The 27,500-nt window shown below is 42.7% G+C and overlaps 1 protein-coding gene across 1 annotated transcript in view; it reads left to right on the top strand.

Annotated features, from left to right (window-relative positions):
* sox5 (SRY-box transcription factor 5) overlaps positions 1-27,500 on the top strand; it is a 159,181-nt gene that overhangs the window by 31,935 nt on the left and 99,746 nt on the right. The window lies entirely within an intron of this gene.

The following is a 27,500-nucleotide window of genomic DNA, read 5'->3' as shown; positions in this document are numbered from 1 at the left end:
TGCTTGTGATTCATTCGACAGATAGACAGACATGTTTGACATAATGTACAGCGAGGAAGATGGTGAACACACCACCACCTCAGAACTTGCATTGCAAACTAACTCTTGGTCCCCTGTTGCCGATCAGAGTTGTTAAAAAATGTTGTTCTGTGCATGACTACCACCTGCTGTCTACCTCCGTCTCCTCCCTCCATCCTCCCTCTGCTTCTCCGACTGCCTCGCTCTCACGGGCGTTTGATTTAATAAATTCATGTTTTCCTGTGCTCTGACAAATATTCTAACGAGACCTGAAGAAAACAACTGTGTTGCAGCAGCTATCTATCACAGGGATCCGCACTCCCTCTGCCTTGTCCTTCTGATTTGTAAGACTTCTGTCCACATATTTCACATTAGGGGCCTTTACTTACCTGGTTGTAATTATTTAACCCTGTAACATGTCACATGATAAGCTCCTCTCCTCTCCTCTCCTCTCCTCTCCTCTCCTCTCCTCTCCTCTCCTCTCCTCTCCTCTCCTCTCCTCTCCTCTCCTCTCCTCTCCTCTCCTCTCCTCTCCTCTCCTCTCCTCTCCTCTCCTCTCCTCTCCTCTCTTCTCTCTCCTCTCTCCCTCAATCTGTCTGTGTTCAGTATTCAGTGCTGAGAGGGCATCATTACTGAGCCTGTATTTGAGTCATTTTGATTTAAGCAGCCAGACAATGGCCTGTTGATTGAAGCAACCAGAAGGCAGACAATAGGGTTCTATGCCACATAATGCGCCACCATTTTTTCTGAGCTCCCCGCTTTCAGAAAAGGGCCCCGGCTCTCCATTGTGCCTCTCCCGGAGGGAAGAAAAAAAAAATGGTGCTTGGGGAGGAGGAATATTTTCCCGTGGTATGTCATTATTTTGCAAATTTCTATTATCTCATCATGTTGTCTTCATTGTAATTGCAGCTAATTAGGAGGCTAGTTAGGAGCCTGGGCTTTGAGGCTGGCTCGGCTGCTGAAAGGAGCCCACCGATTATGGCCCCGACTAGAGAGGAAGCAGGAGAAAAGGGGAGATTAATGCTGTTACCCAGGAGACACTGGCTTCCATCTGCGGGGAACAATGCAGTTTTGTTTTCTCCGGGATCCTGCTCAGATCAACAGAATGGGCTCGCTCTGCTCGACTCTGCTCAGCGACAATGCCCAATTCTGTCTTACCGAGGCTCAGGCGAAACCACCCCACCCCCGTCCTCTCCTCACCTACCCGGGCCCCCTCCTCCGCCCCTCTCGCCACACCAGTCACTTTACCTTCCCTCCCTCCTCCTCTGTCCCTCCCCTCCGTCATTCCTGCCACCTTTCCTCCGTTCAGCGGGCCCTGACTAAAAAGCTTAGCGCCCTCAGTGAGCCAGCCAGCGCCAATGACTGAGCGCTCTCACACACCCCCAGTATCAGATGAAAGCGGCGCGATGTGTGGATAGAGTTCCCAGGTTGCGGGAGGTCGTGCCCTTGTCACACACAGAGCTGCGAGGTTTTACTCCCCAATCCCCGCCGAGCTCCAAAGCACTTAATGAAATAATATACTCTGTCGCTTTTTCTCTTTCGTCCTCCTCTCGCTCCCCCACAGCCGACCCTTCCCACCCCTGCCACCCTTCCTCGCTGAGCCGAGGCAAGGCCCCCTTGTCTCAGAGCAGGGGCCCCCGCGGCCCCAAGACACCTTCTTTGCAAAGAGAGGGAGGGAATACAATGAAGAGAGGGAGCCTAGTTTGGTACAGTACAAACACACGGGGGACAAGCAGGCTGGAGGAGAAATGAAAGGCCTTTGTCTGCCTTTGTCGGGGGGAGGAGGTGGTGGTGGTGGTGGTGGATGGGGGGGGGGGGGCTCTGAGCGAAAGGGAGAACGAGCGCTTACGGAGAGAAAGAGAAAGAGATGCAGAGAGGAAGGAAATAGCAACGTGGATCACATGACTGAGAGCATTGTGATCCTGAGTGAGAAAGGTTTGGAGCGGAGCATCTCTCCATCTGGTCAAAGCACCAAAAAAAAGAAAAAGAAAAAAGGGAGAGGCAGATAGAAAAACACAGAGATGGAGAGAGAGAGAGAGAGGGAGCAACACAGCGAGGGAGCAAACAGACACAGAATGAGAGAAAGTATTGAGCAAGTGCCAGTGACATCTGCTCCCGTGGGCACAACAATAAAACTCCCTCTAGATCAGCCTCACACTATATGCATCGGCCTCAAAGGCACGAATGAATATGTGCGTGTATATGTGCCTGTGTGAATGGAGAGTGCTCATATGTTCCTACACAAAATCTAAATGAGCTCAGTGCATAAAAATTCCCCTTCGATCCTTCATCTCCAAAGTGAATCCTTTTATTTTTTTTATTTTTATTTTTTTTATATATATATATTTTGACACTTTTTTTTTTTTTTAGGATCAGCAATTGAAATAATTTAAGTAATTTTACTCCTGAATGTTTCCTCATTGCTGCATTCACAAGTTCAATTCATAAGTTGTGGTGCCTCATGGAAAAGGATTCCTTCTATGTGACTCCCACATATCGTAAACTTGCTTCTTCTCCAGATGCTTATTTAAATCCTCCATGTGTTCTCGTTTCATTAATACTGTAGTCATTATTCTGTTTGCATGCAATCTGCACTGTTTTTAATAAACCTTGTGTTGCGTGGTATTGTAAGAAACAGCCTACTTAAGCATCTTGTTTGTAAGTAATTACTGCTGAAGTTGCCTTGTTGATTTGACTCCTGCGAAATCCATACCAGAGCGCTCAGTAAATAGCAGTTGTTTCTTAGTAAAGGCGAAGAAAATCGTATGGCTCTGATATGTTGCCATACGGGGACACACACACACACACGCACACACACACACACACACACACACACATATAGGATCTGAACGTGGCTCCGCATAGCAGCCATACATCCTGTGACGACGACGAGCCAAAGAAGCACAGTCGCTACAATTAAACATTTTCCCTTTTCCCTTACATTGAAAGAAGTCCTCCTACGCATCTTTACTCTTTCACATGTTCTTTTGTGTACGACAAAAGATTTGTATGTGTTTTTTTCTGTTAAGTGTTTTTGACCAAGGACCTGAAAGGCGATTGGGAAAAAAATTAAAAAATCTTTTTTTTTTTTCTCCCAGCCGGGCTTTTGGAAAGTTGGAGCTGAATAGTTGGAAAGTTATATGTACCTGAATCAGAAAAAAAAAATACCAACAAAACTTTAATCAAACAGCTTGAAATCCCTAACAGATTCTGAAAGCGAGCAGACAAGGTAATCTGTGTTGTTTAGGGACCGCGGCGCGCCCCCTGCGCCATTTATCTTTGTGGGGGGAAAAAAAAAAAAATTCTCCCTGTTGCGTTTAATGTGTAGTCAAAGTGGAGAGGGCGAAACGCTACTCTCTAATTTTGCATGTCATCTCTCTCCAAATCACTTCAAACACGAGGCCCTTGCCAAAGATTTCCTCCCTTTTTCTTCCTTGCCTCTTTCCCTTTTCTCTCCCCTCTTTCTTTCGCGCCTTTGCTTGTTCCCCGAGTTGCCGTTGTCACCATCGCTTGGCGCCAGCAAATCGCGGGCATCTAAACAGCAGCACACAATGTCGTAAAAAGGCTCTAGAGTTTTACTTTCAGATGTCACTCCAATTGCACACATCTGCTACGTGCCGTGCATCTGCTAGGCTCTCCCGTCTCAGAGAGCTGGGAGCGCTGATTGAACTGAAGACAGAAAACATCCTCATTATCGCGGGCGAAGAGCGAGCTGGGCTCCCCAACAGCCCCTTTTAATGCATTCACTCACTTAACTGGAGCCCGGTATTGTGGAGACGCACATGCAGATACAGACACGCGTGCGCACGCACGCGCGCACACACACACACACACACACACACACACACACACACACACACACACACACACACACACACACACACACACACACACACGTTGACAGAAGCAAACTGTGCACACGCACATGAACACACATGCAGCTTCGGTGCCAAACACCACTGTATCATAAACAATGGTATTAAACAGCCATTGTGTCAGAGCTTACTGTGAGGCCTCTGCTCTCCAGCCCGTCTGTCTGTACTGGATATTCTAGCAGCAAAGAATCACAATGATTTCACTGTAAGTCAGACTGGACTAAAAATCAACCATCTCTCTTTCTTTAAATGCCTTTTGGATATTAAAGTTCCAATAAAATGCAGTCTTAGTTGTTTTCTTATGCAGTACATATTAAAATGTAATATTAATAATGGTTCACTTTCAAACTACTCCTGTACACTTCCTCACTAATAAGTATATTATCTTCCTCCAATACCCTCTTTTAACTGAAGTATCAGTTATGAAGTATGTTTAATAATGCAGCTAAGGAGCATTCTGACTGCTCAAAGAAACCCTCTAAAACAAGTGTACAAGTGCCCCCAGCTGTTCCACTGGCTCCTTTAGATGTGTAACACTGAGGCAACTATAACCCATCTAAAACCTCTGACCCGTCATGTAAGTGAGCAACAAGACAATGTTTTCAAAGTTAAAAGGCAAAATTGGAAATATTGACCATGAATTCATGTTTACATGTGCAAACATGGCAAAAGGATGGAACAGTTTACAGTAATAACTGGCAGTCTTTGATAAAAGACACCTTGATAAGTCACATGAACCAAAACTAAAAACAAAACTCAGAGCAAAGTGTATAATCGGCATATTCGTCTGCACCAGGCAGCCTTGCATTTTGGTGGCTGCAAATGAGGCAACACCAACACAAATATGTTTTTGTTTTATAACCTGATAACTTTTTCAACATTTACACTTTGCTTACACACTTCTTGTTTTTATTTTTAAAACATAACCTGCATTTTCCGCCGAGCACGGGTCTAACATGTAGTGTGTGCAAAGCTGTTGTGTTTCCTCCCCGGCACGGCTTCGTAACTTGCCGGGGAGCGTTTCAGAAACAAAGCAGGGTGATGTTTGTGGGTTTGTCGGCCTGAATTTTTTTGCTTCCTGATTTAGTCATTTCTTTTTCATCATTGTATTTCTAGAGGATAAACGTTGTTAAATGGTTTCTTTTTTTGCCCATTTTGTCTTTTGTTAGTTCCTACTTTGTGACGTAGCCTTCACACAAAGTCAATGTAGTTTTCTGCATTTTAGTTGTTAAAAAAACATTCGTCCTGATAACTGTTTCTCAGCTTTGTCCCATACAGTGCAGGAGGAGAATGCATCTCATTTCCTACTTGAAATAGCAGGACCCAGACACCGACTTGGTGATTTGATGTATGTTTGGGAGTCTGTACAGGGTGTTTTATTTTGAAAAGTAACCGGATGCAGTCCGACTTACTGCCTGGCTGGCCTGTTTTCTGCAGATTGCGTATCTTCGGTGCATCGGAGCGCTGGTTGCTTCTGGGACGCTGTTGACACCCGCTGCTGCCTGACTGATGGAATATCAATCATTGACTGGTGTTTTTCTTTTTGGAGTCAGAACATGATGCAGACCGATCCAGTGGAAAATAGCCTTAAAACGGAAACTTTTTGAAAATGCTATTTAGCCCTGCTGTTTTAGTTTGCATTGGATTGCATTTTAGTCTGAACAAGTGGGAACGGAGACGTTTGAAAATGATGACGTAGATATTCACGTTCACATCCTGATTGGATCTTATCAGTCATGACGTGTCCTTCCCTGATTCATCAAACCTCTGTCACTTGATCAAGTCATTCGTTTTCAGCAGAAAACATCACCCTTGACTTCCAGCGGGTAATTCAACATGGATAACAAATTATAGGTGCTGCTTTCTATACCAGGTGCTGTTTTGCAATTAAAATATGCATTTTATTATGCGACGAATATGCGGGAGGAAAGTTAATTTGTGTAATTCCTGCGTCCAGCTGTTATCAACCCTACAAGGAACACTGGTGTTGCACCGTATTTGGTGCCCCCATCAGATTGTGCAACCTGCCGATATTATAACCCTAACATCTCACTCCTTATGTCTAAATGTAGTCAATACTGCAGGTCACAGAATCTAATGGGCCAATAAATACAGTGTATCACCGGTTTTGGGTGGTTTTGCCAGTCTAAACGAATGGTCATGTAATGTGCTTTTTTGAGGCGGGTTAGTAAAGATTAGTTGTGAAGCGGTGCTAAAACACTTGTGTGGATGGAGATCATTTTTGTTTAAAAATGAAAACGTGTTCGCGCCGCCGTCGTCTGAAAGTAAGACTCAACTATTTGTTTTGTTTCCTCTAGACCTTGTCTCTTTGCTCTTAAGCTTCAACTCAACACTTTCCATGAGTAGAGAGCCTGACTACAGCAAATAGGAACACTGTCTGGGATATAAGTTCTCTTCTTTGGTTCAGCACCACCTTAAAATTGAAGTTGAAACCACGTAACCTAAAACACATCTGTCCCTTTGAGGCGATGCCAGCTTCTGAGTATAAGCCAAGCAGCCAAGAAAATTTCGGTTTGCACAGAGGGTGACCAATCAAATCACACTAAATGACTTTCTGTCCAGTGGGTTGGGATTAGGGTTTGGCTCCGCCTCAACATTTGGTAAACCCTGTCAACACCTTTTCATCATTAAGGATCAGTTCAGCGCTCCACAGCTGACCGGAGCCTCCGGCTTGTCACCCTCACCTACTGACGCCTTGGTGATAAGTGGTAACTGTGGCAACCGTCGCTAGTGTCAGACTTTAATGGCCACATTTCTAAGCCTGTTGTCGGTATCAAACAAAAACCTTTCCATGTCTTCTGCTAATAGCTGCCACCACTTATTCAACAAACAGTCCCCTCACTTTCACCACAATCAGCTGATCTCACAGTTTGCATGCCTTTTATCCCGGAGTTCTTTAATAAGGATGCCGTTGTTCATATTCACATGCTTAATTGTTCAGTTGCTTTTGTAACTTTGGTCCCTGTACTACACAGACTCCCTTTCTGTAGAGACAGAACATGTCCACTACTCATTTCCCACTAAAATAGAAAATCAAAGACACACTTCTTGTGTCACTGAGGCTGATTTGTAAGGATTTATAAAACAGGGGTGATAGAGGGCAGAAGTGAGCGGGGAGGTGTGCCAATACAGCAAGCTGAGTTTGACTGTGTGTGTGTAAGATGTATTAGCTGCCCGGGGTCAGTAGGGGTGAGGCTGTTCACCAGGTTAATAGCTACAGAATGAACTGAGGACACGGTAATAGAGTGATAACAGGGCTGGGGTTGAGTAAAGGAGGGAGGGAGAAGAAAAAAAAAAAAAAGAAAAGACTTTCGTGTGGAGTGGAGAAGAGGGGCTGGATTAGGGAGGGATTAAACAGAAAAGAAAGAGAAGGAGATCAGGGTGATGGTTGCAGCTAAGTGAGGACTCCGGGTGGACGGATAGAAGGAAGACACGAGAGGTGAAGTGGAGAGCGAGGGAAGCGTAGAGGAGAGAGAAATAAATCAATAGGTGAGGACAGAGTGACGGAGGTAATAGAGGGCGCCAGTTGGAAGGATTGATGAGGAAATGTTGTTTGGAAGGAGTTTACTTACAGTTCTGCATTTCACCTGTAAGTATTTATACTGCATGCCTCACGTGTTAGATATAAAACCCAGGGTTTAAAGTAACAAAGTGATGAGGGGTTACGGATAGGAACTGCTTCGCTATGAGTGATGACCAAAGATCAAGATTAAGAGAAGGAAAACTATGGAAAAAATGGGTCACAACCAAGCGGCAACCAACAGTGACATCACCTATTGGTTTGTATACTCCCGTTCTGAAACCTTGAGTTCAGATTTGGCCGTCGCCAGAAGTGACCATATTTGGACGAGCTGGGGAGGAGCGAGCGGAAAATCTGACTCGTTGTGATTGGGAACCCGAGGACACTACCGCTATAGTGCACTGACTGCACCACAGGCCTATTAATCAGCTTCACTTTCCTTGGCTGTGATTATAGTCTGGAAACCCTGTTCACATCAGAGGTTTGCACAGCCACTCTGAAGGGCGGACCAATCAGCGACCAGTGTCGGTGGTTAAGTGTTAACAATTTGTAAATTCTCGCTGACCGGACAAAATGCTGAATATTCAGAGCTCAGTGCAGTTCATTAAAAACAACTTAAAAAACTCGCTATGCTCAGGGAAAAAAGTTTTGGTGGACACGGGCCGTAGGTAGTTGCAGCGGTGGCAGTGTGTTGGCCGGTTTTGGCGCATGCTGATTGGTTAAAATTAACCCGGGGTCTTCACCCAGTGGGATGGAACGACTGCAAACGATTCTCTATGGAAGGGGCCCAGACCCATATATTCATGCAGTGAATTTGTTCACATCAGGCTCCAACTCCAGACCATTAAATGTATTTTTTACTACAAAGAACTTTGTGTGACATTTGCTACAAACAAAGGTAGCTGTTTGCATTGCGGTGCAGAACTGTTTGTCCTCACTTTTAAAAAAAGTAGTTGCATTTGAATGTTTGGATGTTTCTCCCTCATTACAGTGTGAGATTGATCGCAGAATAACTTATGCATACAAGACAAACAGTGCAACGAGCAAATTAGGCTTCACCTTTTGCCTTAAAGAGCAGAAAAGATGCATCCCACATCAACACAAGCGATTTTTAATGATAAATTCAAATGTTTTTATGTAAATATCGTTCTATTTACATTACAAGTGAGGGGAGCGAGTCCCCCGGTAGACAATTCATAACATAAGGTGAAGACAGATGAGAATCAGAACCTCTGGACGGGTTAAATGATGATATTCCTGCTCAAACACAACTGTGTGTGTGTGTGTGTGTGTGTGTGTGTGTGTGTGTGTGTGTGTGTGTGTGTGTGTGTGTGTGTGTGTGTGTGTGTGTGTGTGTGTGTGTGTGTGTGTGTGTGTGTGTGTGTGTGTGTGCCCGTGGTCTAATGACTGCGATGTCTGCAGAGAGTGGAACACAGGAGGGAATTAGTCGTCATTGCATATCAAAGGCTCAGCCATTAGAGACACAGGGTAGGGTCTTCCTAATGAGAGGGGTACCGGTGTGTGTGTGTGTGTGTGTGTGTGTGTGTGTGTGTGTGTGTGTGTGTGTGTGTGTGTGTGTGTGTGTGTGTGTGTGTGTGTGTGTGTGTGTGTGTGTGTGTGTGTGTGTGTGTGTGTGTGTGCGCTTGCTTGTGTGTGTGTGCTGTTGTGTGTGTGTGTGGTATTCGGTTGGGTCACACTGGATGCATACTTCGACACGCACCTTCAAAAGCGGCACACATATCGCACTTCGTCACACATATTTGGAGAAAAGGTAGCGATCGACAAGCACAGGCATACGACATAATTCATAGAGACACACACACAGCATCCGTGCATACACCTCAGAGACGTGTTCTCAGATGTAGACCAAGTCAGAGACATACAGCGTCGTGCCAGCCCCTCTGGCAGGCCTCGCCGTGCCTCTCAGTGTGGCATGGCGTGGGCAGAGGTGCCAGCGAGATGCCAGGGCTTTGTGTGCCACGCTAGATCAACGCCAGCCATCGCACGTACACAGCACACACCACACAGCACACACCACACACCACACAAAACACACCATGCAGCACACAGCACACACCACACACCACACAGCACACACCACACACCACACAAAACACACCATGCAGCACACAGCACACACCACACACCACACAAAACACACCACACACCACACAGCGCCCGGGGGGCAGAGGACTCACATACCCACCTACACCTTCATCCATACATCCATATTCCACTAACTCTTCCCACTGTGTGTTTACCCTTTTCTCTTTTCTCTTTTATTTCTCTCTCTCTGTGTGTGTGTGTGTGTGTGTGTGTGTGTGTGTGTGTGTGTGTGTGTGTGTGTGTGTGTGTGTGTGTGTGTGTGTGTGTGTGTGTGTGTGTGTGTGTGTGTGTGTGTGTGTGTGTGTCCATGTAGGCTGATTGGCGATGCCCTCTGTGCCATCTGCAGCAACCCCCCTCACGGAGACACACACACACACACACACACACACACACACACACACACACACACACACACACACACACACACACACACACCTTCCTTCACACTCATCACAAGGGTGGGCTTAACCATCTGTGTGCCAGTGTGTTCCCACAGTGAGAAAAGAGGGAACTGGGGGGAAGGGGAGTCGCACTACTAGTGGTGGTGGTGGGGTTGCCATGACAGACAGACACACACACAGAACACCGCACTGTGTGTTGAGATTGAATGAAGAATTGGGCGCACAACAACATAAAGCGGTAATACAATCCAATGTGCAGCTTGTAGTCTGATTAGACACAGAATAAACTGGTGGAAGGTCGTTTCTATCATGTGGCTGCAGCTTTGAAGCGCGGCGGTCCAGAGGGGGTTAAAGGAGAGCAGTAGGACAAGTGTCAACAACTCCACAAGCACCGACATTATAAGAACCCAATGGTAAGGGTCAAGGGTCAGAGCCACGGTGACCTCGGAGTATTTTTGTGGACCAATATGAATTATAGCTGGAAATGCAAAGGATTTGATAGGCGCTATTTTTACCCAGCACATAAACACATAATGGACAGAACAGAGAGAAGGGACCCGAATTTATTACTAAATTTACTTATTGCCAGATCCCATATTCCATCCCGTGGCCCGTCAATATGGAGCTATAAGGGTACGGGCTTAAAATATTAAGCTAAGGAAATGTACACCATTTGTTGTGTCATCAATTCTTACATTAAATCAATTCTCAATTATTAATAAGTTTGTATGTTTCAGGAATTTCATTATGAAATTTTTGATGACAAAATAATGTATCTAAGAAAATCAGCTACTAATGCTCACAAAGAAGACTTCATTCAATCTGTTTGAACTGGAAACACTGTTTTTATCCCAAAGTTGCATCTTTGAAATAAAAAGGTATATTCTTGGAAAAAAAAATTATATATTTATTTTATGGATAAGTTTTTATGTGATGTCGCTTCAGTTTGCAAATCATTCTTATACCATTTCATTTGGAGTCTGCATCTGAAAACACTCCTTTTGGAGGGCCAGTTGGAGGGTTAGATGTCCTCTACACCTCAATGCCTAAAATAAACTGAACACCCTGCCTTACACGTTCATGTGCAAAACGGAGGGGTAGGGCCTCACCTGTTTGGTTCAGTGCAGTTAAACTCTGGTGCCTTTACAAATGTGCAGATATTAATTGGCACTCGCATGATATAAGTTATTGTGCACAAATTCACCAACAAGAGTTGTACAGGCAGCTGCAAGTGAGTAAAAAAAAACACAGGAAGAGACACAGAATAGCTCCTGTGTGTGTATTAAACTAATTGATACAGTAAGTTAGTGCTTGGCGAGTGCTGCAGGGTTAACACAGGTTAACTCTGCTCTCGAGATTCAGTTCTATTCACGCTATTTGATCTGGCTTTTGACAATTTGGGGGCGGAAACCAAGAGAGTCTCTGGCCTTCTTATGATTGGTCACGTTGAATGCAATCACGCTCATACGACCTTCCTTGGACCAAGATTGACAGCTTCTGAACAAGAGGCCGACTGCTGGCTGGTAATATTACTCTAGTACTCAAAGAGAAGTAGAAAAAATGACTGGAAGCAATGGAAATATAAAGTAGGTGGACATTATGTCAAAGACGATGTTTAGTCACCTCAGTCTGAGCATCCATCCGTCCATCTTGGAAGCATATCCTGGCTGACTTTGGGCGAAGGTACACCGTTGACAGGTCTCCAATCCATCACAGAGCCAGCACAGAAACACAGAGAACCATTCCTGTAGCTAATTTAGAATCACCAGTTAGCATGCATGTCGTTGAACTGTGAAAGGAATCCGGAGCACCCGCAGAAAACCCACATAGACACATTGAGGAAGATGCTAAATCTGCACAGAAAGTCCACGGCCGATGAGCAGGTTCTAGCCCAGAACTTACACAGTGGTAGGGGACAACATTGCTGAGCTGTCTTAGACATCAACAAGAGAGACATGTACTTGAAGTCACATGACTTTAGGTATCGGAGAAACGTTGCAGAGGCTTTCAGGGGATGTTCAGTAAAGGGCTATTGTCAGATTTTTCAAACACACTGGAATTATTCCTTGTTGAGCAGAAAGTCTCTCATCATGTTGGCTGATTTATGTGTTTGCTGCTTGGTTTCCTACATGTAGGTGCCAGTTTTTTTCCAATGCTTTGTTTCTCCTCTCAGCTGCACGGACTTAGACAGTTAATATCTGTTTGTGTGAAATGATATAATTTGCTCGTGAGCATGTTCTATCACACTTTCGATATATGACAATACTTTATGATTTTTAGCACAAGTTCAAATTCCTGTTAAAGTAATGGCTGTGAAACAATAAAACTTCTTCAAAAAATAAATGTAGCAACCACTCAGTAACCATCCTCCTCCTGAAAGACGTGTCTTTTTCTACAATTTTCTGCCTGGTTGTTGTTACTCATGATGCTCATAATCAGTTAAATCTTCGTGACCTCTTGTGATATCACATTCCCACTGTCACCGATCTGATACCAGGGAATACAAGCTGCAGTAAAGAGCAGCACGACTTGGTTTCAGTCCTTAAAAAAATGTTTTTTACATCAATTTACACCTAAAAAAAAAAAAATTAGAAATACAGAGTAAAGACCATTTTTAAAAAGCAGTTATGGGTCTGTGCTAATGTTTTGTGGTCTTAGGTCATACTAGGAGCACACAAGCGTCTGCGCTGGCTGTACATTTACCAGTAATTGAAATGTGATGTGAATAGCTTGTAGAAGAAGGTGGTGAGTTGTGGCCTGGTAATGAGGGTCTGTGGGTGTAGGCCGCATGCTGCTTTACGGAGGCTGCTGGGCTGTAAGATGTTTAGGAAGCTCACCACAACTGGAATGGCCACGGGCCAGCTGGCAGGTCGCCTTCAACCTCAAGCAGCACTGTTCTTGTTCTTCTGCTTTCTTTTTCAGATTTCTTAACTAGTTTTATTTATCTTTCTTCCCTTCATTGTTTCTGTCGCCGTCTCTGTCTTACTTTGGCATCTTGTTTCGCTTTTCTGCCTTATCTCGAATCCACCGTCCTCCCACCATCAAAGAAACACACCAACACGCACGGTTGCACATGCAGAAAAACACCAAGAAACACACGTCAGGGCTACTGTGCACGTTACCTGTAAACTGCACATACAGTCTCACACACACACTTCGGTCTCTATTGTTCTTTATCACACATAGCCTTGATTATAAAAAAAAAGCAGAAAAACTCAAAGCGTCAAACCTCACACCCAGTCTGCTATGCGATAAGATTAGATTTATTTCTCCAGCTGTGACATAGAAAAAGGAAGTGGATTATTTAGTAAGAAAATGACAGAATTAAATTAAAACTAGTAGGCGTTATTGTTATTGTTAAGCAGGGAACATTGGGGGGCTTAAATATATAGGCTCAGCATAGCCCTCCGGCAGTGGATAGCACTATCTCCTCTCCTCTTCTCACCAATGGACTTAAAACACACACACACACACACACACACACACACACACACACACACACACACACACACACACACACACACACACACACACATAAACAGCCTTCCAGGACCACAAAGCCTGTGTAGAAAATCAGAAAATCATTTCCTCTTCACTCTAGATTTCCGTATGCTCTCTCCCTTTTCTTCTGTTCCCTCTGTCGTCCCCCCTCTTCCTTAGAGCAAGTACACAGGGGGCTGCCAGGCCGCATCAATCCAGGGCTGAGCTTGTGCCTTGACGTGGAGAAACACAAAGTGCAGAGATTTGGTGCATAAACATGTGCTCTTAAAAAAAAAAAAAAAGACGGCTGCAGCGAGCGAGGAGAGGGGAACGGTGCCAAATCCCCCCATTCAGCCTCAGACCCAAGGAGGCAACATCCTGACAGATTTAAGGTGGGGGAGAAAGTGGGGGGGGGGGAATGAAGAAGAGGGAGAGAGATAGGGAGAGATTGAGATGAAGGAGGAGGAGGAGGAGGAGGGAGGAGATGAAGAGGTACAGAGAGAACATCAGCTCCTGGGGATAAAAACAAAGCTCAAGGAGTCTCAAACTGGTAACCCGCTGTATTTTCATATTTAAAAGTGTTTTGCTATTCCCTATCTCTGTGATATAATGAGACCAGGGATCAACTCTTAGTTTGACCGGTTACGTCTGTCAAAAACATGGTGCAAAGGAAATTATTCATCTATTGTCCCTGTAGGCAAAGAGATCAAAAACTTTGCATCTTTTAAAGTTGCCTCCGACCTCGTCACAAAATAATTTCTTTAATACAAACATCCAGATTAGTGTAATAATTCAGAGAAAGGTTTTAAGTAATGAGTAACTGTTCTGGTACTTCTGATCTGATCACGTGCTCTTTATCAACAGATGAAGTTGTATTGGAATTGTATATACAAATTTTTCTCAGCAATCAATGGATATTTTGAACATGTTTGGTTATATTTTATGGATCTCAGCACACGGTCTATCCTGGCTGTGTCCTATTCCACTTTTTCTCATTTATCGGTGGATAATCTGAATGCAAAGTAAGGCACATGCTTTAAAGACGTTGGACTCAATCTCCTAATAAATCATAGGTGTGTTTTGGGCGTAACACGGAATAAACAAATCAGAGTTTCATCTTTCGTTGCATTTAAAATCCAGGTGCACCTTGGCAGATTTCTATTATAACGGAAGATTTGACACTTAGTCTGAAAGAACACTTATCTGCAGAGGAAACTGATCTCAGAGCTTGTGGACAGGACACAATAGCAATTTCTCCCTTTGCAATCCTAATATTTTCAATATTTTGCATGTTTGTGCACTGGTGCGTGTCCCTGCGTGCAGCAAGCAGAGTGTATGCGCCTTGTGAACCACCTATATAGCCCTTCAAGTAACAGTAAAATGCTGCACCATTGACCTAAAACCAGACCTTGTTGGTTTATTGCGCAATCCCTTTCTACTGCCTCAAGATAGGAATACACCAACACTGCACCTGAGCACATACCCAATTCTAACACCAACACAGCCATGGGTGCTCAGATTGGGGCAAGTACATACATTTACTATTTAAATAACATCGGGCACTGGACAACAACATTACAACTGTGTTGCAAGGTGTTAGATAGAGCTCGATGCCTCAAGAGTTGTGGAATAGAGTTAAGTCTTCAGCTTTGAGAATTGATTAATAGTTGAAATTAATTCAGGATAATTTAGGTTTATTACAATAATATTACTTATTGTTATTCTCATCATTTCTATCTTTTGTAATAACATTGTTGTAGCGTTAGAAGATTCTATTAAAATTATCCCTACAAAGTTAATGGTTACCTTGATAGGACAAGTAACACAACATTTCTAAATAAACCAGCAGGTCGGCCAGATTATATAAACCTCTATATTTGGAGGAAAAAAGTGAAGATTCTCTAAACATCAGTATTTATCCATCATTGCACAGGGAGACTATAAATAAGATGACAAAACACTTTAGTCACCTGACCATCAAATGACAGCTCTGAGTCAAAAACTACATCTAAGTAACTGGACTAGATTTGATATGGCCTCCACACTCAATGGAAGATCATTAATGCTGCTTGAGCAGAAGGTGTAATTATAATTATTGGTGATTTGGAGTCATTCAACTGCAGGATATTTTTGGACATACAGTGCTTATTTTCTGTGAGGCAAGACATATAACAAAGGATAAATCAGGCTTTATCAGGACAGACAGTTGCTGTGACAAGCTCCCTATTGCAATGAGAATCAATATTGTGTCTCTGCAAGATTTGCCCCACAGGTAGCATATGTATAGTAAATGAAAGAGATACCAGAATAGATCCCTGGGGGACCTCGCAAAAGAAAGGAGCATGAGAGGAGGAGGCATCACCTAACAGAGAAGAACCTGTTGCCATTTTTAAACGGCCCTTTCACTTTATATCTATTGAATCAACAGGGTCAACACCTCAAAACTTTTGATAATAATGTCTGCATGTTTCTGCATGCTGGTCCACTACTGTTGCCTTTCCTGAGCAAGCACTGAACCCCAAGTCGCTCTCAGCGAGCAGGCTAACACTTTGGTGTGTGAATGTCTGTGCGTGGGCGAATTTGAAGCATTGTGAAGCCTCAGGTTGAAAAGCGCCACATACCATAAGTACAGTCAATTTAACATAGTATGAGGGCCATGTAACTGCATCACTGGGCTCCAAGTAGCAGGACCTTTGACCTTTAAAGGACACGCACAGAGAAGAATGGGAAAAAATGGACTCTGCTGCATACGTGCTAGTGACATTTGTGATTTCCATTATAATGCTGTTATAATGAAGGTGCTTTGTGGACAGTCAGTGTTCATCTCTTTCTCTCACCCCCATCCAAGCATTAAAAGCTACAGCCTTGATACTCACCCATTGCTCTTTGACCAAACCTTTTAGTTTGCTCTTAATTGAAGAGAAAAAAGTGTTCACGGAAAAGGCACCATTGTCCATGTGACAGTAAGGCAGCAAGACAATCGCAGTGTATGTGTGTGAGAGAGAGTTTGTTTGCTCGTGTATAAACACTTTTTGCGTACTTCTCTGTGTTTGCATGTGTGTGTTTCCAAGATGTCTGTTTTTTATTTTTTGTAAATCATTCACTTTTTATTTATCTTCCCAGGCTAGTGTTTCATTAACCCTGCTGTGACACAGACTCCCTTTCATTCACTTCTTGCATTGTCTGCTCCAGCCGCTCACTCTCACAGCACCAAAGATTACTAATAAATAAGTGACACCAGAAACAGTCTATTTTCCCTCAGCCATAATTAACGGACTTGATGTTTTCAAGGAGAGGAGTTAATTAGGAATGAGTTAAGATTCGCACAAAGAGTACAGATCGCTAATTAATTTTCCACGCAGCCATTGTCGGTGAAGAAAACAGCTTTGTTTACAGTCCAATGTTTGCCTCAGCGGTTAGAGCGGTGCACGGCAGGGAAAGGTCTCTAGCATGTACGTTGCATGCGCATTCTACATCCAGTAACCTTGATCAGAAGTAGAAGAAAACTCCCGTTAAGACTGTCTCGGGTAAACAAAGGGATGAACTGTATTGTCAGTCAAACCAGAGGGAAACATATAACTGACCTAGAGAGATATGAGGTAAAAAAAAAAAAAGAGCCATTACTAATTCTCGGTTGCACATTTCAATGTTGACTTAAAGCCATGCCCCCTCTGTGTTCCTTAATAGGCGCACTTGGTACCATAATGTCAAAATATGCAAATCATTGCTTTGAATTTCAAAATGTATGTTTTTTTTGTTTTCATGCCTCTGAGCCGGCAACAATCATGGCATTATGTTTTACGTATATTCATAAACCAGCTTTCTCCTGAGCGCCTTAAGGGAATGTCCTCAACTTTGGCACAAACATTCACTCGGTCTCAAGGATGAAATGATTAGTGTATACAAGTCATGGGTCATCCCATTCATCTGTCCCATTCTCATGAGCGTGATATCCCAGGAACGCTCTGAGGGAAATTTTTTTCAGATGTGGCACAAATGTTCACATGGATTTGAGAATTAACTGATTTGATTTTGCTCGTCACACAAACACATTAAAAAAAAAAAAATCAAAACTATGTGTCAATAACTGAAGAATCCATAACTTATTAACTACCACAAAGTTGCAGTGTCTCAGTGACATTTTATATCCAAAACCTCAAAGGTCAATTTCACTGGGGCATCATAATGTTCTGCGAAAATACTTTCATATTTCACATTTGGTTGGATACAGAATTGGTGACAGTAATTTTGGGTGTTCACCTTGACACTAGGGTGATTGTATAGATCTTCTGTGCTGTCTGGTTGCAGCTGTGTGTGAAGCATCCAAGTTTTAGAATTTGAAGCTCCTTTGCAGCAACATCCATATTTGAAACATCTGTCGTCATGGCTAGAACTTTTTGTTCAATCAGCTTTGTTGGCCAAATCCCCTTAAAGTCTGCACAACGTATATGATGAGTCTGGTAAGACATGGATGTAAACTGCACTTGACTGGTTGGTTGACGGAGACGTACAAGTGCGAGGCAGTAATTGTAGATAAACCTCTCTTTTATATTATATTTACATTTGCATACACCTGTAAACTGCCCAGTCCAACAGTTCAGCAGTCTAACCTGCTACTGAGCGTCTACACTGAAGCGGTCGGGATGTAGGACATTGCTCAAGGACACCACAGTGGTGTGAGGGAGGGGCAAATGCTACTTTTTCACTTTAGAGTTCACTGAAACCAAACAAACATACTTTTCTCTGTTACTTTTACAAAAGCAAGTTGTTATGGTTTTCTTTTAGATTTCTGCTTTCGGTGCCCTACAACGGAGGTGAATTTGTGGGCTTCACAACATTCTTGTATATATAATGTCCATCTACTGTTGATACTCAACAGAACTTGGTTTACATCTCTTTTCTAACATAGAAATATATATATATGTATATATATATCAACATCAAGAGCAGAATTATTCCATTGTCTAAGGGCACCACCCAGCATTTAAAGGTCTGGTTTGATATGTCTGGAAGTACACTTTTTAACTTTCTTGCTACAACTCTCATATCTGTGGTAGCCTGGCTCAGTACACAGCTAAAATATCCACCCAACATCACCTGTATTACATGCTAATTGTTTGACTTTCTTGAGGTTACGTTCCAACACCATGGTGACATATTGGCCCAATCCCAATGTCCACCCTCAAAGACACAAAGATCTTGAGGCGTGTCCCACTTTCAAATCATCAAGTCCATGAGGGCTCTCTGGCGGACATTTTGAGCCCTTTAAGCACCCTTTCCGTAAGTCTGCCTAAAGGTATTACCTGCAATTCATAGCTAAATTGGTGGCGTAATAAAAATGGTTGTCCTGCTGCTCACAAAATGTAAACAAACCAAGCGTGGATGGTGTTATGGGTGTTAACTGGAAGTGACAGACCCTGGCTGCTCAGGTGTGGTTATATAGTGCGTGTTTGTAAAGTTGTTTGTATTTTAAGTTAAACGTCTCCATTGGATTTACTCATTTTAATGAGTTTTTGTAATTTGTTCAAATGTAGGGTTTAGGCTAGAGACTGGATTTGCCCATAGACTGAAGGAAATAAGCAAATCTGTTCAAATGTCGAAGCATACTTTAAGAAGAGGATATCTCAAAATGTCAGTGCATCAAAGTGAAAACTGTCTGCATTATCAGATACCACTGGGTTTTTTTTTCCATTGGAGTGAACTGACCCCTGGTTATGTTATCCCTTACTGATCTATCTTTGAAGTGTATTTGAACATTTACGGACACTGAAATGTTTTCTCCATAAAGATGAAAAAGGCTGCAACAAATAGAAAGTTGTCGTGTCAGCAGGGGTTCGGAGCCCTAAATTTAGATTGAGCAGAAGAAAAAGAGAAACTTTATGCTGGAGCTACATCCTCCAGCACACATCAGTACAATGTATAAACATCGCTATCACCAACAGACATTGACACATAAACAAGCGTTTATTTTATTAAAGAAGGTTTTATACGCAGTTTAAGGATTAATTATGTAAATACAAAACCTGACGTAACTGAAAGTTTATTCAAAACCTTTCAGTGTAAATTTAACTAGTGCAGTCAGAAATTGTGTTTGTAACAGAAACCAAAGAAATTGAAACTGTAATAACCGCTGAGTGTTCAGTAAAGCTTTGTGTCTCTGGAATTGTACTCGTACCTGGTGTGCACTTTTTGCTCCCGTGACTGACACCACTATACTTTGGTGGTAAAAGTGGCAGAGACAGCAATTTGTTTGTCTGTCTTCTGGTCTCCACCTGTCTACCCTGCCCATTTATCTGCTCAGTTTTCCTCCCCTTGCAGGGATTGACAGATTCGGGATGGTAAAATAGACACACAGAGATAAAGAGAAAGAGATGCTTGTAAGTGTAAACGAACACGCACGTGCCTACATCCATGTCACTGCATGTAGGTTCAAGTACCGCAGGACAGAAGGTGTGTGTGTGTGTGTGTGTGTGTGTGTGTGTGTGTGTGTGTGTGTGTGTGTGTGTGTGTGTGTGTGTGTGTGTGTGTGTGTGTGTGTGTGTGTGGATGACAGAGGCCTGAGCCCCTGCCTGTATTAAGAGGGCCCTGGCAGCACGAGATAGCGGCTCTATCTTAATGGCTTCTGCCGCCTGCCACTCAGCCTTCATACGGCGTCCTCTGGCTGCACGTGTCTTCCCACGATAAAGCCACTTCACAGGGGCTTGCGCCTTTCCACGCTGGCCTCTCCTCTCCCCTCCGCTGCCTGGAAAGAGGAGAGGACGGGAGAAGAAAAGATGCCCGAGGTATTGATATATGAGCCTACCCTGAGACTGACACGAGCTGTGAGAGAGAGACAGGAGGAAAGAAAAAGAAGCGTTCACACATACCACGGGCCTTCATGCTCAATTCGGAATGGTTGATCATATCTGATATGTTTGAAAGACCCAGGATGTAACCTGGAATGTATCTGATACAGCAAAAGTAACAGTAAGATGTCACAACTATTTTCGGATCTACTTTTTCCTACATTTAATGAATGCATTTAAGCTTTGCGCATTTGACTTATTGATTTAAGTGCAGTGTCTCTTCAGACACAAGTCAAGTTTTCCATCTGGCTTTCTTTTCATTGTTGTATCCTTGTGTCATTAATGTATTAATGCTGGCTCAGCTCAGCTACAGTTGGTGCCAAAGTTACAACTGTCTGGTGAATGAGATCACCTGTACTCAGTCCACTGTTACTCAACTGGCGGCTCATCCTGAGTGCTGTTGGATAGACTTAAATATTCCTCCACAGAGTCGTCCTGAGCTCGTTTGACTTGTTCACATCACGGAGTGCTTAAGGAATGCTATATGAGCATAGATAGGCCACCTTATTGCATTTGAAATGCATTTAAGTGAGTAGTGAAAGTCAAGTGCGAGTGTGGCAGCGCAACTTTTGTTTGGCTTTGATTCATTTACTGCCTAAATGCAAACTATGCAGAAAGAGAAGCCATTTAAACGTTCAACAGTTCTACTGCAGGTCAGACTGTCATGTAGAGGTGAGGAGAGCCAAAAGGTTTAGTCGATTGCTTTTTTGAGGCCGTCTTCCCAAGAAAAACAAAAGAATGAGTTGTTTCAGCAACTACCCCGAGATGTATGGTTACATTCAAGAGACAAAGCGCTCAAGAAGCCATTGGAGTTATAACGGCAAAGGAGGAAATTGGTTGGCTAAAATATAAAGCAACAAAGTCGGTGTTTGTGTCTGGTCAAAAGTCGAAGATTGGGGTGGATGGATGGGTTGAAAAACATTGGACATAAACTCAAAAGACTACTGTTTGCCGACCTGTTTCCAGCTGTTGCATCCAAATCGACGTAGACTTTAGAGCAGCCTTTAATGAATCAGCATTGACCACCATGTGACATATGTTATGTGCTTAAACTCTACCACTGGCACCATAGTTGGAATTACATTTAGAAACAAACTTCAACATCATCGCACTTAGTCGGCCAACTGGTCCCTGATTGGTCCACCCTTCAGGGGGCTGAGCAAACCTTAATGCGAACAGAGGTTCCAGACTATAACCACAGCAAAGCCTGAAGCTGTAAGCAATAGTCTAGCAGAGCCAGGCTAGTGATATGGTCAAAAGCCCCGGACATAGTCAAGAAGGGGAATCCAAGTGAATTATTTTTTTCCAAAAATACATGGCCATGAAATTATAAAATTAGGGGAATTGTTGTATTAATGAAAATTACTTTAATGAATGATCTTTGACCAGACACAAACTCTGCTTCACTCCTGTCCATCACTGAAATCTTCACAGCATTCATTCTACATACTGAAGGCGCACTTCTTCCTGGTTTGGGACCAAACACTTCAGAACTATCCAATGAGCCTATTTCTTGGGGTACTGGGTTTACTGATCAATCACTCATCAGTCACTCGTTCATAACTACATTGTCAATCATTTCCTTTTTACACTGAATACCAATGGTTGAAAATCTGAAAAACATTGCCTACATTTTGGACTGCTCTGTCCCAAAACTTTGATTTGTAGCAACACAGCACAGCAATATTCAACAAATGGGAACGCGCTCATTTCTCTCCGATTTAAATGCAAACTATGTCATTTTCAAGACGTGATCTCGCTCTTCCACAGAAAACCCTCTTAAGTCCATAACTACTGATTTGCCACATTGTGTCCGATGTGTGTGTGTGTGTGTGTGTGTGTCGCCATTTCCATTTCATGGTGTGTGAATGTTTGTGAAAATGTGTGGGTGATGTGTGTGTGACTGTATGTGTGTGTCTTTGGGCTTTGGGATTGTTTACTGCCGGTCTCTCCCTGCCCTCGCTCATGGTCGGCCCCTAATGCACTACAGCTGTTAGGGTCCCGACACAGGGGCCTCCCATCAACGGTTTCATTGTAATGGACTCTGTGTGTGTGTGTGTGTGTGTGTGTGTGTGTGTGTGTGTGTGTGTGTGTGTGTGTGTGTGTGTGTGTGTGTGTGTGTGTGTGTGTGTGTGTGTGTGTGTGTGTGTGTGTGTGTGTGTGTGTGTGTGTACATGCTTGCCTCTGTGTTTTTTCCTGTTTGTGTGTTTTTTCTGAACATGAAAAGGTGCATGTGTACTTGCAGCTCTGTGAATACTTGCTGTTCCTCCTGGGTATTGTTTTTTTCCTGTCTCTCTGCGATGCTATGTTTGGTTGTGTGTGTGGGTGTGTGGGTGTGTGGGTGTGTGGGTATGTGTGTATGTGTATGTGTATATATCCTGTCCTCATGCGAGCAGTTTTGTGATTCCTTCTCCTCCTGTATTTCTCAAAATCACAACACAACTCGGATGTATGAACTCATGAATCAATTGGATCAGCCCAGGTGAAACTCTCCCTTTTCATTTTCTTCTCGCTATTCTCTCACCCAAGACAATACATTTCAGTGTCCTCATTCAATAATATTCCTCAGCGGCATGTTAACTGCGAATGATGGCTTACACGTGGGAGGCTCGTTATTCCAGGAGAACTCCTGCCTTTAAACACTCTTTCTCTGCAGCACGACTTCCTGAAAAACTTGACCTCAGGCTGACTGACACAAGCTCCAACAGAAAACTTCCCCATGCATAAGACTTAGGTACACTGATTGTTGTGCATATTCATGCACCTCTGTATCTACTATAGAATCCATTGTCAAGTCAGAATGAGTTATGGCAAGGTTCATGGCAAGTAAACTCTCAAAGTCACGATTAGACATAGCCATTGTGCGAAAGGTAATTCCATCAACATCCATTCAAAATATGACAAACACAAGCCTCCTCCCCATTCTCCGAGCTGTCTTTAGCAGGGAGGGGGAGGGGGAGCGGGCCAAGTGGCGCGCCCAGGTCAGCGCTGCTCCGTTATGTTGACCGATCGCTGCCGACTCAGCCGCATAATAGAGAAATTAAGTTTCTGTAATGCACAAATGAGGTTATCATTGGTTTTGCAGCTGTTTACGGGGTCAAGGAGAGATGCCGTTTTCAATCGGGGCTCAATTTAGTCGGGAATGTGATTAGATTTAGTCCTGCCAGTGTATTCTCTGAATTTGACCATGAATTAGATTAGGTAAATAGAAAACTAATGCCACTGATTGTTGTTGACGTTGACATGTTCATATTGCTGTGTTATGGAGAGTGGGAGCGAGAGAGGCATGGTTGGGTGCTTTGTCTATGCATTGGTGTATTCGTATACATGTATACATATATATATATATAGGTAGTTATATAAATTATTGAAACATAAAGGTGGGCATTGCTTTAACAGTCCAAATTAATGGCTGTGTGTGACTGTCTCTCTGTGTTGTGTTTGTGTGGGTGTGTGTGTGAGAGAAGGAGTGAGATATGTCACTTGAAATTGAAAATTGGGATATATCATGTATATATATTTCATATCAGTGCAAGTTAGTCTCCCATGATTGTCCCAGCTACCTGTTGCTTTTTAAAACTTTGAAACTATAAAGCATTCTCTGTCATTTAATTCTTACAGAAATAATGCAGCACATCCCCACTATTTGTTAAATTGTTTCTACAGGTCCACTAAGGTCATGTTTGTAATGTTATCAGATGCTATAAAAAGCATTTAATGGCATAATGAAACAACTGGCACCGGCTCAAATATTATACAGCATCTAAGAAGTGATTGATGATGCGAGGAAGTTTATACAGTTCATTTGACATCTGTGTTGAGCTTCTGGTACGAGATGACCATTTTTGTTTAACATCTTAATATCTCCTGTCCGCTTTTGTTTCCCCATAAGTAGGTTTGGTTTTAGAAAAACAACTTATTACATTCTGTCCGACATCATGTTGTTTACACTGAGTGAAATAGAGACTAACAGAGACTATTGTTTGTTTTTTTATGGCTGCTACTTTCCAAAAGAAAATATTCTAAATGTCTTCTGCATCATTTTATAGACATCAAAAAGATCAGTTGAACATATTTTGTATCTATTTTCTTTTTAATTTTGTTATGGCTGGTTCAAATAAATAATAATTTTCCACTATAATTGTGTTAGCGAATTTAGTGAATGACACCATAATGACTTGTGTAATTTTTTTTAATGACTTTCATTTCATGAGAGAAGTTGAATGATAGTCTATAAACCCAGAGGATTTTTGGAGGCAGCCCCAAGTGGGCCTTAATGGTTTTGCACTTTTTGGCACTTCACATTGGCTTCACTTTTTAGGTTGAATGGCTACATTCATTTTTATATACAGTCTATGAATGGAACCCAAGTTGTTTTCTGTGGCCACAATCAATAGATGTTCCCTAATCATCGTTCATTCAGACGGTAGACGATATAGTTTACCGATGTTCCCTAAACACCTTACATGCTTATCAGTAGATGCCAGCGAGCTGGTTGTGCACACAGAAGACTCTAAATACTGCAGTGCACACAACTCAAGACAGGTGAATGCTTAAGTTTATATAAAGTATATAAATGAGTTTATGAAGAGTGACATAAGGCATCCTAATATAAAATTGACTTACCTAAATTGAAACCGAAGCATTTTATCTGTGAAGACGAGCTGCCTAAGTAGAGGCAAGGCAGGTTCAAGTCTGTGGCTCGCTGATAGCGATGATATTTACTCCTGTGTAAATGTAGCAAATGTTGTGTGTTTTAAAACAAAAATGTGTTCGTGTGGATGAAGCCTAGGTATCGAAATTTGGTACCGAATAACAAGACAATTTGAGGCACAAGATAGTACCGATTCAATTCGGTCGGTTCCTAAAAAGTTTGATATCCAGACTTAGTTCATTCCTGACCTTGGAATTTGTAAAATAACTAAATTGATCTTTCTGTGAGATGTGGTATTTGTTAAAATGATATTTCTAACTTACAATCTTAACTTTAAAGAATCTACATTGACAAAACATTGTTACCGTGCTGGGAAAAGTGAAACCCTGATTTTGAACTACTTCCATGACAACCGGATACACTCCTCCTCTTTAGAAAGATTACGTGATACAGTCATGGTACTAAATAGACCCTGTGATGGAAATGTTTTGTCAGCTCCTGTTACGGAGGTCTACCACGAGTCTCAGCATCTGAGAAGCCTCTGATTTCACAAATATGTGTGTTAAAGTGCTTTCACCCTGTTAACGCTGTGTGTGTGTGTGTGTGTGTGTGTGTGTGTGTGTGTGTGTGTGTGTGTGTGTGTGTGTGTGTGTGTGTGTGTGTGTGTGTGTGTGTGTGTGTGTGTGTGTGTGTGTGTGTGTGTGTGTGTGTGTGTGTGTGAGACTGTACAGTAGGTGTGTGCTCGTCTACAGTAGATACAGTGACAGGGCTTCGCTTTCTCTCCTTCTCCCTCTATGTGTGTGTGTCAGTGTCTGTCTGTTTGTGTTTGTGTTTGTGTGTGTGTGTGTGTGTGTGTGTGTGTGTGTGTGTGTGTGTGTGTGTGTGTGTGTGTGTGTGTGTGTGTGTGTGTGTGTGTGTGTGTGTGTGTGTGTGTGTGTGTGTGTGTGTGTGTTAAAGTATCACAGAAGTGGCAGTCTGTCAGCTCTGCTTTTCTCTGCGCTTCCCAGAACAATAGCTGGATTGGCCGTATGTGTGACACGTAGACCACACACCCTTAATAGTGACTGACAGCACTAAGGGCTGAAAGCAGCATGCACTACACACACACACACACACACACACACACACACACACACACATGCATGCATATAGTACACACACCTGAGGACACGCCGGGTGTGGTTGATTGGTGAAGATTTCAGTCAAGTTGCATATGTGTGTATTATGTGAGTGCCTCTGTGTGTGTGTGTGTGTGTGTGTGTGTGTGTGTGTGTGTGTGTGTGTGTGTGTGTGTGTGTGTGTGTGTGTGTGTGTGTGTGTGTGTGTGTGTGTGTGTGTGTGTGTGTGTGTGTGTGTGTGTGTGTGTGTTGTCTGTGTGCAAGCGTTCATTCATGCGTGTGAGCTTCAGCATATGTTCTGCTGAAAGTGTTCAGCTGTCTTCTTGTAACAAAACTGTTCTGTGTGGCAGAATCAAATGTCTGCATCTCACTGCATCAAAACAAAAGACAAAAAAAGAAAGGAAATTAAAGTGAGGTAAAGCTTTTATTCAATTTGTTTTTTTTCATTCTCAGGCCATGAAAGAAAAAAACGGATTCTGATTGGCTGGAGGATGGGCATTATTCTCAGATACCTTCGGTGCTCATCCTTGACATTGTTCTGTATTATTAAAAGACAAAGACATATTGCATTAACCCTCATTCTTTTCTAAACTAATGGCTACAAATCTGAGCAGAACAACGTTTAAAGAAAAAGGGTAAAGGGGCAAATTCGGATGGATGACTCATCTAAGCAGTTTTTCCTCTTGTTGGAGTAATAAAATACGATTTATCTCAAGACTGACACACAGGACATGAATTACAGTTCATTAGATTACATATTTGGCAAGTGGCCACAGTTTAAGTGGGATTTCCTTTACATACGTGGCAAGGTTGAATCGTAATGACAGCTAATAGTAATAACATTCAGAGGTCCATTATTAATATTGTTTTTATTGCATTAGAAATGTCATTTAGGAGCGTTTGGCAGCCCAACCATTCAGTCAGGGATGGAACTTTGTTGCGTGGCCAACTCCCTCCGTTTCCACACATCTCCACATTTCAAGTCTGTAAGTTACACTTTCACTGTCATTAAAAAAGGATAAAAGACACAAAAATGAACAAAACAAAAAAACAAATATTAAAAAGGGGGACAAATCATTATCTGGAGAGCCACATGTATCACAAACCTTTACTGCACGTCACTCCCTTTCTCTCTTTCCCTACATTTCCCGTTTGTCTCTACTGCACCCGGAAAAAAGAAAGAAAAAGTAACCCTTAAAAAAAGAAATGAGCTCTTTTCTTATCCTTTGTGGAGAGTCTTGTCGGTGATTCAGCCGTCCCTGCTAGAATGTAAACGCTCCAACCTCAGGATACCTTCTATTAATCTTGTTTCAAGGTTTGTTTCACGTCCGCTGTTCTGTTACTTTATTCTGTTAGCATAGCCAATCATGTGAAAAGCATGATGTGTCTCAAAGTTGAGCACAAAACGGCCTCACTTTACTAACGCGGTGGAACCAAAGGGACAGTGAAAGAGGCTGGAACA

This window comes from Brachyistius frenatus, unplaced genomic scaffold (genome assembly GCF_029030835.1).
Source record: "Brachyistius frenatus isolate BFR_SWC_R1_liver_20210118 unplaced genomic scaffold, ASM2903083v1 Contig_32, whole genome shotgun sequence".
In the NCBI taxonomy this organism is placed as follows: Eukaryota; Metazoa; Chordata; class Actinopteri; family Embiotocidae; genus Brachyistius; species Brachyistius frenatus.
This window is presented reverse-complemented; position numbering and strand designations above follow the sequence as displayed.